Raw genomic sequence first — 14,061 nt, forward strand, 5'->3', positions numbered from 1 at the left:
TGAAAAGGTAATGTAAACGGCTTTTAAAACTAAAGGCAATAAAAAGGAAAATTAGGATATATTCGTCGGTGTACGATTAAACTCAGATGTTTTATCAGTTTTTTGTTATTTAATACTTTGATAATAAAGTAGAATATCACTCAGTATTTTATATTGGCGAGACTGTTTTTGCTAATTATAAAATGTCGTATTGAAATACATAGCAGGTAGGATTAGTAAAGATTAAATCATACGGTACTCTATGCCCGCAGAGGGATGAGGCGACCATTTTGAAACACCTCACGCCTTAAAGATATTTAATACTATGTTGTTCAGTAAGCAAGTATTCAAAGCAGAGAGACAATTTTTGGAGAAAACTTCCATTACTGTCTACAACATCTCAATTCGAGTGTTAATTTTCATAGCCTTTTATGTGCAGTCATGTCATATATGCCCCAAAAATATCAAGTACCGCAGACAAAAAGTATGCGCCAAACACATTCTCCTTTGATACTGTTTGACTACATTTGTGTGCAGTGCATATTGCGCAAGACTGATCGTCTCCTATTGACCTATTCAATGTTTATCTAATTTTTTATCATGTGTCAAACTGTTTTGATATAAGCTTAATGACTTCGTTTGATTTTAAACAAGCTTTTATAGTGTTTTTCTTTTTCATTCAGTTTTACAGATAAATCGGAGCCAACTGCCTTGGCAAATTAGATGCACAAAACAAAAGTCTAGACAAAATGGTGTGAATATTTCAAAGAGCATGTAGCTAAACCATAAGACCGAATCTGTGATTTTTATCACTGAAATATCTTCAAAAATTAGGAAGTAAACTGTGTGATGTAAATGTTTGTTTAGCTGGCAGAAAGCTGTTTTTAACAGTTACTGATAATGTCTTGGATTTGTAATGGCAACACTAGCCTCTTAGAAGCATATTTACTTATTGACAGCCTCACATGAAACATTGATGTAGGGTAATATATTTTCAATATTTTCTTTGAACAGTTGCCTTGCCTCCTGATCATATTGATCATAGCTTCCACAAAAGCAGTCGATCCAAAGCTGCGGCGATGTGGGATTTCGTATGACCATCGAATGGTACTGAGAAGATGCTCTGGGGGATTTTAATATTTCTTTTTACCAATATATGATTTATTTATCTATATTTCTTAAATGTCCATTTTACTCTGAAAAATATTCGGTAACCGTTTATACTAACGAATAAAAAAGAGAGAAAATATGGAAGCAGAAAGACAGACAGACTACCCTGAAACAACAAAATTAAAGGCATATTCAAACTTCACTCAGCTTCAACAAAGGCTAAAAAAGACATTTCTGTTACATTTCCCATCATATTAAATATAGCGAACTTGAACGTCGTCTTGTGTCAAAAAGTAGATAAGGAACATTGGATTCAAATGCATGCATATCAATAAAAATATATATCTTTGGATAAAATTAACCAATTTGTAACATACCCAAACAGTTATATTACAAATATCTCCTGCATAATAAGAAAATCATGCACAGATGTAGAGTTTTCATGCCACTTATCAAGCTAACTGTATATATTAAAATAGAAAAAATGGAAATTCCACAAGTTGCTCAACACCACAAAAACGAAAATGTTGCAGGCTCAGTTTATATGAGCCTGTTCATGGACGGTAGTAGAAATGGATGCTACCGTCCACGCTCTCTAGCCCCGGGTTGAACAGAACTCAACATTTACACATGCCACAAGTAAAAAAAAAAAAACAATTGAGAGACATCCACAGATGTGTTTATACGGCGGTGCACATGGAACCTTCAATGATACACTAGCGTGTAATTCCATGAAAAACGGCGTATGGTCCCCAGTTAAAATAATGGAATTATACATCATGAAAGAATTGAAGTGCAGTTTGGAACCAGACACACATATGGACTAATGAAACTTAGGAATTGTCTTTAGTACATCAAATAGGAAAATATTATTGCATATGAGGTTAGATTTATTTTTGAGATTTTCATACTTACTTTAATCATTTGAACTACATCGAGCTTGCTATATTTTTCTGTAGATACAGGGATATTTCTAGTCCTAGATAAAAAGATGTGTAAAATTAATACTATATGTAAATAAGTAAGTGCTAAAAGAAGTACACACCATGAGATCAGACTCTAGAACGTGGACTATTGCGGTGTTATAATTATTGAACTCTATTTTGGTACACGATAATAAGAAAATGGAAGTGAAAATCAAAAGTAAACTACTTCTACTGGTACTACTACCAAACATTGATTGATTTAGTTGTGTCACAGTGATGAAACAGTCGTACCCTGGTTTATATCCGGTACCATGTGCAATTCAGTTAAGCTAAAAAATCCATATACTGCAATTCCTTGCAATTGTTTCTACCACAATTTGCTTTGGAATCATTTTGGTGGTTTTTTATTTGTATGTTATACAGCTCCCCGACTATGAGGATTAGATTTTTGGTTTTGTTAGTATCAATCAAGAAGCAATCAAAGGTTTTGTACTACTTTTTTTTCGAAAGTCTAAATAAGCAACATTCCCTCGTAATACTGAACAGAACTGTTCATATTTATGGTACAGTATTGCACTGAACAAGTGTTTGCTGCTGGAGAAGAACCTATGAATTTTCTTGTCTCCTGTTGTTGAAACGCGGAAAATAAAGGTAAAAAAATTCCGTCACCCAGATTTTACTACGACAAATCTTATACCAGACAGCGCTGGAACCACCGATTCTATGAAAGCTACCGCGAGTGTGTCAATCGGGATGTTAACAGATTGCTTCAACCTTCTATTATCCCGACTTGCTACATAATGCTTTGCCTTTAACAACATCCTAAGGGAATAAATATTGTCAGCTAAGAAACTGGCTGCGCTGACATGGCCGACTTCCATAAAATTTATTATTACGCTATAAAGTCCGTTTCCATTATTGTCAAACAATAAATATAGCTAACGTATGGCATATCTGCAGTGCATGTCTCTTCTGTAGGAAACAATTAAGTGCTCTTTGGTGTAAGCTGCACAATATCAATCGAACGTTCAGAAGAATAGAAATCATTTATATCTTTTGCAAAATATTCGCAGCGGATGAATATTTTAGAAGATATGTCATAGACAAAAAATCAGAATATCACTGTATATCTCGTCCGCTCCAACTCACCCCCACGCACCCCCCCCCCCCCCCCCCCCCCCATCATCTTTTGCTTCAAGAAATATCAAATAATAAGCAAACTGATCGTTTGTTGTTGAAAATCATTAATAAAAGCCACCCTTTTACTGAAAATATGAATTAAATATACCAGTAATAAAAAAATATTTAGAACATATTTTCATTACATGAAGTTTTTCTCAGCCATGATCTACGACAAACAGCAAAAGCAAATTTCTACTGTTTTTTCTTCTTTTTAAGTAAGGCGAAAAAGGTTACAGTGTAGGTTTAAGTCATAAATCGCAGTTGAATAGATTTGTAAAACTGATAAGGGTTGATATTGAAGTGAATCGGTAATACGCAGTGTTTTCCATTCCAAAGTAATTCCATGTCGATGGTTGAAAAAATGAGGGTAATCAAATGTAGAGGCATTAATACTTATTTTGCATTCGCTACTCGATATCCAGACAGCTGCTTCAGATGCTTATTTACTTTCTGATAATTCAAAAGCATAATCTTTCAGATGCAATATGACGCCTGCCAAATTGGTGAACAAACATGCTCGCTATCGTTAATTAATGTCGAAACATTTTCTACATGTCCTTGAAAGCATTTTTTATTAATCCCTTCCCAACAGAATCGATGCGAAGATCTTTTGGAGGCACAGATCGCAACCAAGCAAAATAAAAGCGGCCTAGGTTTGATGGAGTATTTCCATGTGACGTTTATAAATGTGAAACACTTCACATGCTTAAGCTGATAGTAAAATGGAATGCAAAGGACAATAAAAAATATGACAACACAGTCCAAGGCCGCGGGAGACCTCGTCACACGGAATTTAAATACTGCTGATATGTTAGTTATTAAAATCTATAAGAAGACCCTTTGGAACAATGGGAAGCAACCAAGCAAAATAATAGCAGAATTGATTTGTTTGTTTGTTTGTTTGTTTTTAACGCCGTTTTTCAACAGTATTTCAGTCATGTAACGGCGGGCAGTTAACCTAACCAGTGTTCCTGGATTCTGTACCAGTACAAACCTGTTCTCCGCAAGTAACTGCCAACTTCCCCACATGAATCAGAGGTGGAGGACTAATGATATCAGACACAATGTCGTTTATCAAATAGTCACGGAGAACATACGCCCCGCCCGAGGATCGAACTCGCGACCCCGAGATCCGTAGACCAACGCTCTTACCTATTGAGCTAAGCGGGCGGGCGAGAATTGATTTGATTGAGCCTGTTATTTAGAGGTAATTAATAATAAAACATATCCCGAAACTCTCCTAAGATATCCGGGATCGGTAAGAAAAGAACGTCCCTATCAGTAAAGAAATACATACAAAAAAAAATCATCAATAACATCTTGCATAGACACCAAATTGAGAAAGTGGCACGAAATAAGAATTGAATGAGAGTATATATCAAATGCCATAAAACGATTACGCTCGTGTGCAAAGACTGTCAGAGCTTTAGATAAAACTCTGCTTAAGGTGGAACGCGCCTAATTTGAAGGTGTTGGGTTCCGTTTCGACAATTTTTTTAATATAAAATTCAGCATACTCCTCACAGAATGAGTATTTTACTTTTTTGATATTTCTTAAACTTTTTTCTCTGCAAACCTTCAAACACAACTAGTGACGTCCGTTTTTTATGAACTGCGATTTCACGTTCGTGAGACGGTTTTCGTTAATCGTTCTGTTCATTCTGCAAGAATCGATTTGCTTGTTTCTCATCATAATTTCATTTGAAAATATCTTTAAAATGGTGTATAATTTGTGGAGATCATTTTAACATAAAAGTCGATATTTACGTTAACGTGACGTCAGAGCTACAAATATGACGTTGAGTTTTGAATAAAAAGTTTGCTTTAATCTTGCCTAATTTAAGATACAAACGATAGAATTTGACCTAAAACTAACATGATAATGAAAACTTTATTTTCTGTCGATTGAAGGAATAAAATTATAGGGTCACCGAATTCATTTTCGCGGAAATTTACATTACGCTACCCCTACCCCCAAATCACAACATAGCGCAACTGAGTATTTTTTCCAGTATCTCCTCTTTTTTTTCGATAAATCTGCTTTTAATTTTTCTGAGTACAATTAAATCAAAATACGCTTTAAAAATCTGCTACCCTCGGCGAAATTATTTCAGTGTAAACCTCAGATTATATTCAATTTAACAAAATCATGCGACAAAATCGACACCGCATTACCGTTGCTCCGAATTACACTGCTCTACCCATATCCCAGATAAAATAAATTTAAGAAATGCGTAATTTAATGGATTTTCTTATTTCTTGTGATAAAAGACAAACTCATTTTTAATATTCTAAGTAGAATTTAATCAAATGAGTCCTTTACGACTGTGCAATGATTTCATTCAACGTTAAAATTGAAATGATTTATCTCGCAAGTTAATGATAATACATGAACAGTCACATTTACAAAAATAAATAAGAAAACGACAGAATATAATTAAAATCCTTTATTTGAATTATCTCAACCTTTTGATTTTAACAATTACCTATACAGAATTCCATCACAGGCCGCTATTTCCGTGCGTTAAAATGGTTACATAAAGAATTTGAATTTTATGGAGGCAAACAAATATATATAATACAATTTTAGAAAATTATAAAAAAAAAAATTATATCATCATGTTCGAATAAACATTATTTACTTTACTACAAATTTTACGTTTAGGAAATATTTCGATTGTTTGGTGAGTAGTCAGACACCCAGATTTCGAATGAAGTGCATCCTCTGCGTGTAACTGCGGGGGAACAGAGTATATTTGTTATACGGAGGTTGTTGCTCTGAAAAGGTTAATTTATTTAGCAACGTGGCTAGATAGAAACGCCATCCTAAGCAAAGAGGTTTTAGCTTTCCAGATATGTGTGTAAAGACAGGTTATCCTTGTATTAATAGACACGTAATAGAAACATATATCATATGTATTTTTTTTTCTTTTTCTTAAACATCACAAATACGAGTAAACATTCTGCTAAAACTGTTAGATATTCCATGAAATAAAAAAAAAGAAATGTGTTTGTTTTGGGCTACGTGCTATTTTCTACGTTACTGCGGGCAGTTAACCTAGTCAGTGTTCCTGGATTCTGTATTCTCAACAAGTAACTTCCAACTTCACCATTTAATTCAGAGGTGGAGGACGAATGATTTCGGACACGTGCCTTCTATAAAGTCGTCACGCCCTGCCCAGGAATCGAACTGACGATTCATAGATCTGCCCGCCTTCTACTTAGCTCAGTAATCAATTTTCATTGTGATGTCCAATATCCTTTTTTAATGGGGTTAATTTGTTATCTTAAATTCTTGTCAAATACTGAAAGCTATGAAATAATTCTTCATATGATCTCTTATATATGTACATTAAACTTACGTTGAAATACATGTGTGAGAAACATTTTCTTTCACAGCTTTGGTGCGAAACACTCATTATAGGAACCTTTGAAGTTTTAACATATGCGCTCAAAGATGATTGTTTGTACTAAATGCATTCATTACATTTACATTTTCATGATTGTTGATGTGAGAATGTAAAGGACCTCGGACATTTTCCTATTCAGATTGCCTAACCGATTAAGGAAAAAGTGACATAGGGATAGACTTCTGAAATTGCATAGTTATGATAGTTGAAAACCATTTCTTGATAAATGCGACTTCATTTTACAAGTTTATGAATAAAAAAGAAGACTTTGTAGACATTTCTCATTCTCTTTTCTATTAAAATATGAACATAAATCATTTTTACGTTTTAAACATCTTTCCCACCAGTGACGCAACAAAATAGTTCACATGCCTTTGTAAATAATTGTTATATACGTATGCTGCAAAAATGGCACTTGGTCACAGGTGGGAAAGTGTTTAAAATTGAAAAAAAAAACTACGTACAGGGTGTCAGCAATTAAATTTTTACATATATATTTGACACTTATTGCATGTGTTTCCTAAATCTTACATATATACAGCTTTATTCATTTTTGTAAATATTTCAAGCACAGAAAACACTAAACTAAATAAATAGGGGACATAGAAAGTGAAGCTAGAAAGCAGACAGATCCTTGTAAGTATACCTTATGAATTTTTCAATCAGATCTGTTACCTCTTGACAGTCTAAGTCCGTCGATTGAGTGTTATCAGGACTGAGACAACTGCATCTGTCATAAGTCAAGAACTAACCAAGTGGTTTCGACATATTACATATGTGTCTTCAACGTTAACATCACAAAGAAAAACAGACGAATTCTATGGGAATAGTGCCACTTAGGTGCAGTTTTTTTTACCTTTTGTAGGACACAGTTGAAGCGAACCTAGAATGCATTTTAAGAGCAACATTTGCTTTTATTCGATCTAGCATCCTATACCCTAACAAAACTACACCAGACACCATCTCATTAACTAAGCTAATTGCTTCGAGAACTTACACTGACACCCATAGAACTAATACTGACTCGCCCATAACTAACACTGACACCCCCGGAATTAACATCAATTCGCTGACACGTCTGAAACTTATTTCGAAGCCAACCGAAATACTAGTAAGGACCTCAAAGAACTAACACAGACACCACAAGAATATCTATATAAATGTTGATACTAGCTAGTGAAGTTTCACTGATATAAAATGCTAAAAGTAAGGCATCCCTGAACCCGCAGTGGAATAGGCAGTCTCCTGCACTCCTCTGTTCCAACTGAAAAAGGCCTACGCCAATGTATGGCAAGCTACACCACTGCATGTTTTCAATAATAATCCTACACATAATGCCCGGTCAGTATTGTACATGTGTATAAATATAGTATAGCAATAGATGTATAGAAAACAAACAATAGGATATGATCAATGCATCAGTGTTATCATAGGCACTCGGGTGGAAATAACTGAAGTACAGTCAGGAACTAAATGTTTTGTTCCACTTTTATTTTTTCCGTTTCGTTTATTTTCAAAAATATCAATAAAACTGATAATCTGCATGGTATCAGTTTATTTATTGTGTTAAAATATTTCATAGTAGACATACCTTAAATACCAATGCTTATTTTAACTAAAATTACACATTTTAAAGTTTTCAAAAATATGACCCTTAGTTACAAACTGTTCGAATTTCAAGAAAACGAATATAAAATAAAACTATTTTTTGTGACAGTTTGATAGGAATATAACTTATTTATCAGTATTTGAAGCTGTTATATAAAGCTATCAGCTACTGAAGTCAATAAATAGCATTGAACTTAGGGCAAAATCCCTAGCATAATGTCCGATGTCCTTTCTAACTCTAGAAGGAACACCTCTATATTTCGTTGAAAAACTACGTTCATATGTAAAGGCATTGCGTAAACAAGAACAGTAAATTGTGTTTTTTAATTTTTTCTTCCTGAAGGAGAAAGCAATTTATTCATTCTGTCATTCAGACAGTAAGCCAACGTTTATGTTTATATTTAATACCATAACTCTTTTATTCAGCAATGCATTTTGAAAATACCTTGCATATATATACACACTGTTTTGTTGTCAAAACTTTGAGGTTTAGGTCATACATGGAGAAAAATGGTGTCTAGACCATTACTCTGTCAAAAAATTTATCCGAATGCTTCCATACTTGGAACATGACGCATTGCTCTTTTATAGCTTTAAAGGTCAAGATCTCATTTAAATGGTAAAGATTTCTTATGATCTGATCAAAACATTTGTCATCACCAAAAGATTAAAATAATTATAATTTACGTTCGGGGTTGTTTTACGTATATAGCAACAAGTTAGTGGCGTATGATAAGCCATAGATGCAATGCGGTGGAATGTCAGATTTCATTACAGTTAGTTGTTTGAATATAAGGCACTTAGAAGAGGTCAGCATATTTGTTGTTTTAATTCAGTCAAATCGCATTCAGTAAAAGCATTTTAAAGACTTGTTTATACTTAGCAGCTACATTAATTTGGCAAGTTATTTTATGATCAACATTAGAGGGAGGACATTTTAAACTACTTATATGAATATCCGAAAACATTCATCTAGAAATTTTATACTTCGTTGGCACTTGTATCATTGTCTTTTACTTTTTTTACAGTTGAATGGACCAATGTGAACTTTCATCTTTATTACACATATGTGTCACTAAGGTTTTGAAAACACCTTACAGTAGCCATATACCATTTTCAGTGTCTCTACCAAATTAATTTATCTCTTCTTTGAATCTAAGGTATTTTATTTGCATTGGGTTTGTTTTTCCTTTTTCCTTTTCATGTCTACAGCTAATGTATTTACAAAATGTGAACATATCGTTTTTACTTTCATCTCACCTGTTCTAAGACTGTCATCTATCAGAACAGCTTACTCCTACAAATTTAAAATGTTCTGAAAATAATTATATACTTTTCAAAATCAAATGAATGTTATAAGTATGAAATATGAAATCCATTACAGCTGCAAAACTCGGTTTAATTTAGTTTGCTATTTCATGGCTGTATGGTTGCTTTTAATTTGTTAAAACAATTGATCTGCTGCATTTTATAACAAACGCAGCATCATTCACATAATAATGCAATTAATGCATGCTATATAACCTTCATTAAATTCTCATCAATGTATCCAGTATATCATATTTATAATAATTAGAAACATGTTAAAGTGAGATTTTGAAATTTGATTGATGTTTGCGTTGCAAATAATTTGTGCTTTATCTATAATGTACAGAAAATCGAGATACTTGCTCGGTCTTAAATTCGCTTGTTAAAGGAATTGCACCATATCGTTAATTAGTTAATTGCATAAGCCGAATAATTCAAAATGGCGAGATCATTAAAGTATGCTACTAAAATATCTTAATGCTACTAAAGTTATTTGTCAAATCAATGGTATAGACCAAATAGGAATAGACACGTTGCAAGAACGCAGACCCGTCCCCATCTCCCCTATAAAAAAGAAAGAAAAAAAAAACGCTGTGAATGTGTAAATGATATAAATTCAAATGAAAATATACAAAGAAAAAACAACTATACACAATCATGTAAACATAAAATGGAGCAGTGGAGCACTTCTTTGAAAATGTCAGTGGCATACACCAGTTTTTGATACACATCAAACCTCGCTCTGTACCACTACCATATCCCAAAGACACATCACAGTGTAAACAAAACTATTCCGATCTTAGACATTTCATATGTTTAAACAAAATGTGAGTTAGGTTCAATATTTTCTCTTGAATTTATCTCTATTTTCCAATTTGTCAATAAATGCCTGGTTACTTAAGATAAAATAGAAACAGTGAAAACTCCACAGGTCACCAAACACAACAAAAATGCAAATGTTTCATGCTCGGTTTGAGTCAGCCTGTACATGGACGGTAGTGGAAGTTCCTACTACCGTTCAAGCCCTTTAGCACCGGGTTGAGCAGAACTCAACATTTACACAAATTAGAGTTACTTTAATAAGATTTAGAGACATCCGCATAAAGTAATGTACTCATTTGGTGGTTCACATCGAAAAGTCAATTATACACTAAAGTCTAATTCCGAGAAAAGCGGTGTATGACCCCCAATTGAAATAAGGATCTAGGCATACATTAAAAACAACTGGAATAACTTATAAATAACAAACTAGAATTTAAAAATGAGACCCTAGGTTATTGAGCCTGCATGTCACTGAAAAATTGAAAAGCAGCTAGGCTCCATATCCAAACAAAAGGGTGATAAAACATTATCCAAACTATGAAAGCGGGAGTATTGGAACCACCAATGCCTAAATGTTCAAGCTGAAGAAGTAATCCATACCATTAACAATACATGAATGTCGTGCTGAAAGATCTGAAAAGATTGTAATAAAACAGCTGTGATTGATTGCACAGGGATATTTTTACGGCCACGACACGGCTTAAACAACGATGCCATAAAAATAAAAACTTGATACGTCACGAATATATCCTGTTCAAACTATGTTACAAGTTGCAACCCACTCCCCACAAAAATCTTCTGCGTACACCATAGTAGAAATCCTAAACAGCTTTGGCAGCTTACAAGACACATTCTCCTCAGGAGCAAACTACTTTGGGATTATAGAAAGTGCATTAAGGTAGTGGACCCGTAATGGCAATCGGTTAATTACATAGTCTTCAAATTATCAGGTTTGTGAGCTAATTTATTTGCACACTGAGCTATAGTAAGTTCCGAAATATGCCGAACTGACTGACGCGGATATGTACTCACAGTGGCATTACAGGTTAACTACCTTTATATTGGTACTTTGGTAAAGTTTGTAGCAGGTAAAAGTAGAAACATATTATGGCTGAAATTCCCGTTTAACCTTTTGTTCAAAAATGTTTTGTATGGTAAGAATATCGTTCTAGGATCTAATGTATTTCATACAAGTTTGGAACGGACTGTGGTTATTAAATTGAAAATTTTAATTCAGGTAACTAACAGAATTGGTAATTGAAGAAAAGCCTATCGATGTTTGGAAAAGCTTTACAATTTCCGTTACAAAGATATTACTCCTTAATGATGCTTGTTTGAGAAAAGATATTTAAACTATATGTCGTAATACCATCTTCAAGTAAACGTTTTCATTCAAACATCAGAAGATTTTATTAGAGCTATTGATTTTACGTGACCATTATAATAGAAAAGGGGAAAATTTCACCTGAGACAAGTTTAATTAAAACCTACATTTCAGGGTTTCGTGAAAGGCCGCTATTCAAATAATCGCCTTTTATAGATATTCGTAGAAATAGACGATCCTGGTTGATTGTACTAATTTTACTGAATGCAATCACAGTTTCCAATTTTTATTATTGCTGATGCTTATCAATGTAATCCGAAGTTTTGAAGTCATCTAGAGTATCACCATCATCACTACAGTTGATTCGTACTTGTACTTAAAATGTTGCTTAGCAATTTAATGGAAGAGGCTTTGTAAGGGTGCTTTATCATTGACATAGTTTTCTTCTCAGCTAATCTAATGAGAATGAAGTCTGTGGAATTAAAAATCTTTTAAGGAATGTTGAAGCCTTTCAATTCAGTACTTTCATACTGATTTATACTGTCGTTGGATACCTTTACTAATCGTGATTTATGAGTTTGGCCTATTGCTTGAGAAAAGCTGTGTTATTCAGAGTGCCACCTAGCTATGCAATGCACTGACAATAAATATCTAGGCCATTGCAAGAATGCATTTGTAAAGGGAATAAAATAAATAATAGAGTATTTGCAGAAATGCAGTTTATGTTTTAAATTTTCGAAATATTCATTGATCTACTGACATAAATTAATTATAAGCTCATCTGAACCTTGCTGTGTATTTAAAGTTGCTTACATGACATCTTTTATGGCACCTTTGGTAAAATTCATTCATACATCACAACGTAGCTTAAGATTACATCATCCATTATAAAAACTGCCAATGGGGCGTGAGGTCAATTTCCTATAAGGTCAATTTCCTCTTGAAAACAAAATCCAAAACAAAAGGTCAGAATTTGATAAGATTTCACAGAAATTATTTATGTTTCACTTTATTACTAGGTTTTACAATAGCGAGACCTAAAATTAATAATCTGGTTAACATCATGGCAAGAAAACCTGATATGAAAAATGCATTTCTTTCAAATTTTAGTCGTGACTCCATTTGGTCTTTCGACCTTATTCTGATGAAGATATTCCTATTTTTCAAAGATTTATTTTTGTGTGTAAAATTCAAATGCAAGAATTATTTTCGAAATGTCATCAATTTCTGGTCACTTGACATTATTTTAGTGCATGACCTTATTATCGCATGGAAGTTTTAATAATTACATTGAATATTGGTAAAAACAGTAAAAACACTGGTATTCAATGATTTCGCTAATTTGGTCTGGTATTCTAGAAATACTGGTAGACCTAGTTTTTAAAGTGTATTGGCCTATTTATATCTTATATATTTCTGTTATTAGCGTTCATTGCAAAGTGCTTTCGGACTAAACAAAAAGAGATAAATAATCTATTGTTTGAAAAAATATTGGAGTAAATCATCCAGGCAAACAGATTCTTACATACACTTTCAAACCTGTTTGGTTGAAATAGAAAACTGCATTTTTCAAAATTTCTTTTCTAATCTTAAAATGTTGCGTATATTAATGATTTTCATGTTTTGTTTAGAAACTTATAAAAGCATTACTTCTAATTTATTTGGCTTTTATTTTGTTCTTAAAGGCTTAGATTTGAAATTCCAAATGATGTTGGGGACAATAAAAGGGGTATCTTGCATGAACACAGGCATTGTAGATAAACATGGTTTCTGCCATCTTACAAGTCATTTTTATTCCTTCATTTCTGCCTTTTAAAAAGATAAAAAGAAGAAAAAAAAACACTAATCAAAAGTATTAATGCATACTGTAACTTTTTTATGGAAGTGTATTCGTCCATTTTTTAAAACATTAAAAAAAAGACAATAAAATGTTTTCAACATTGCAATAACAAACACTGTCAATTATTATGGCTTACTTTAATCTTATGTTATTGTTAACGCTGTCGCCCAGATCTGCATCTGAGTTGTATTGCTAAAAACGTAAGAAAAAACGAAATAATAATGAAATAAAGCTTGGTTTCACAAAATTATTGAGCCAAGTAATTTACAAAAATAAGAAGTTTTATAACATAAAGGTATTACATATAGGTACATATGTACGGCATTTGATGAGACTTCGGTTTCATTAGCACCGCTTTATGCCAGTGACGTTGCCATTTCAAATAGAGGAAATACGCTCTAAAGTATATTCCGTGTATGTTCTTTCGTTAGTTGATAGGAGAAAAAAAGATGAATGTTGGTGTGAGAGTTTCGTTTGTTTAGCCATTACCCTGCTAAATTTCTAGAATGGACTGGTCTATCCTTCAGTTTGGGTAGTACCATTTATTATCGG

This window comes from Mercenaria mercenaria, chromosome 6 (genome assembly GCF_021730395.1).
Source record: "Mercenaria mercenaria strain notata chromosome 6, MADL_Memer_1, whole genome shotgun sequence".
Classification (NCBI taxonomy): Eukaryota; Metazoa; Mollusca; class Bivalvia; order Venerida; family Veneridae; genus Mercenaria; species Mercenaria mercenaria.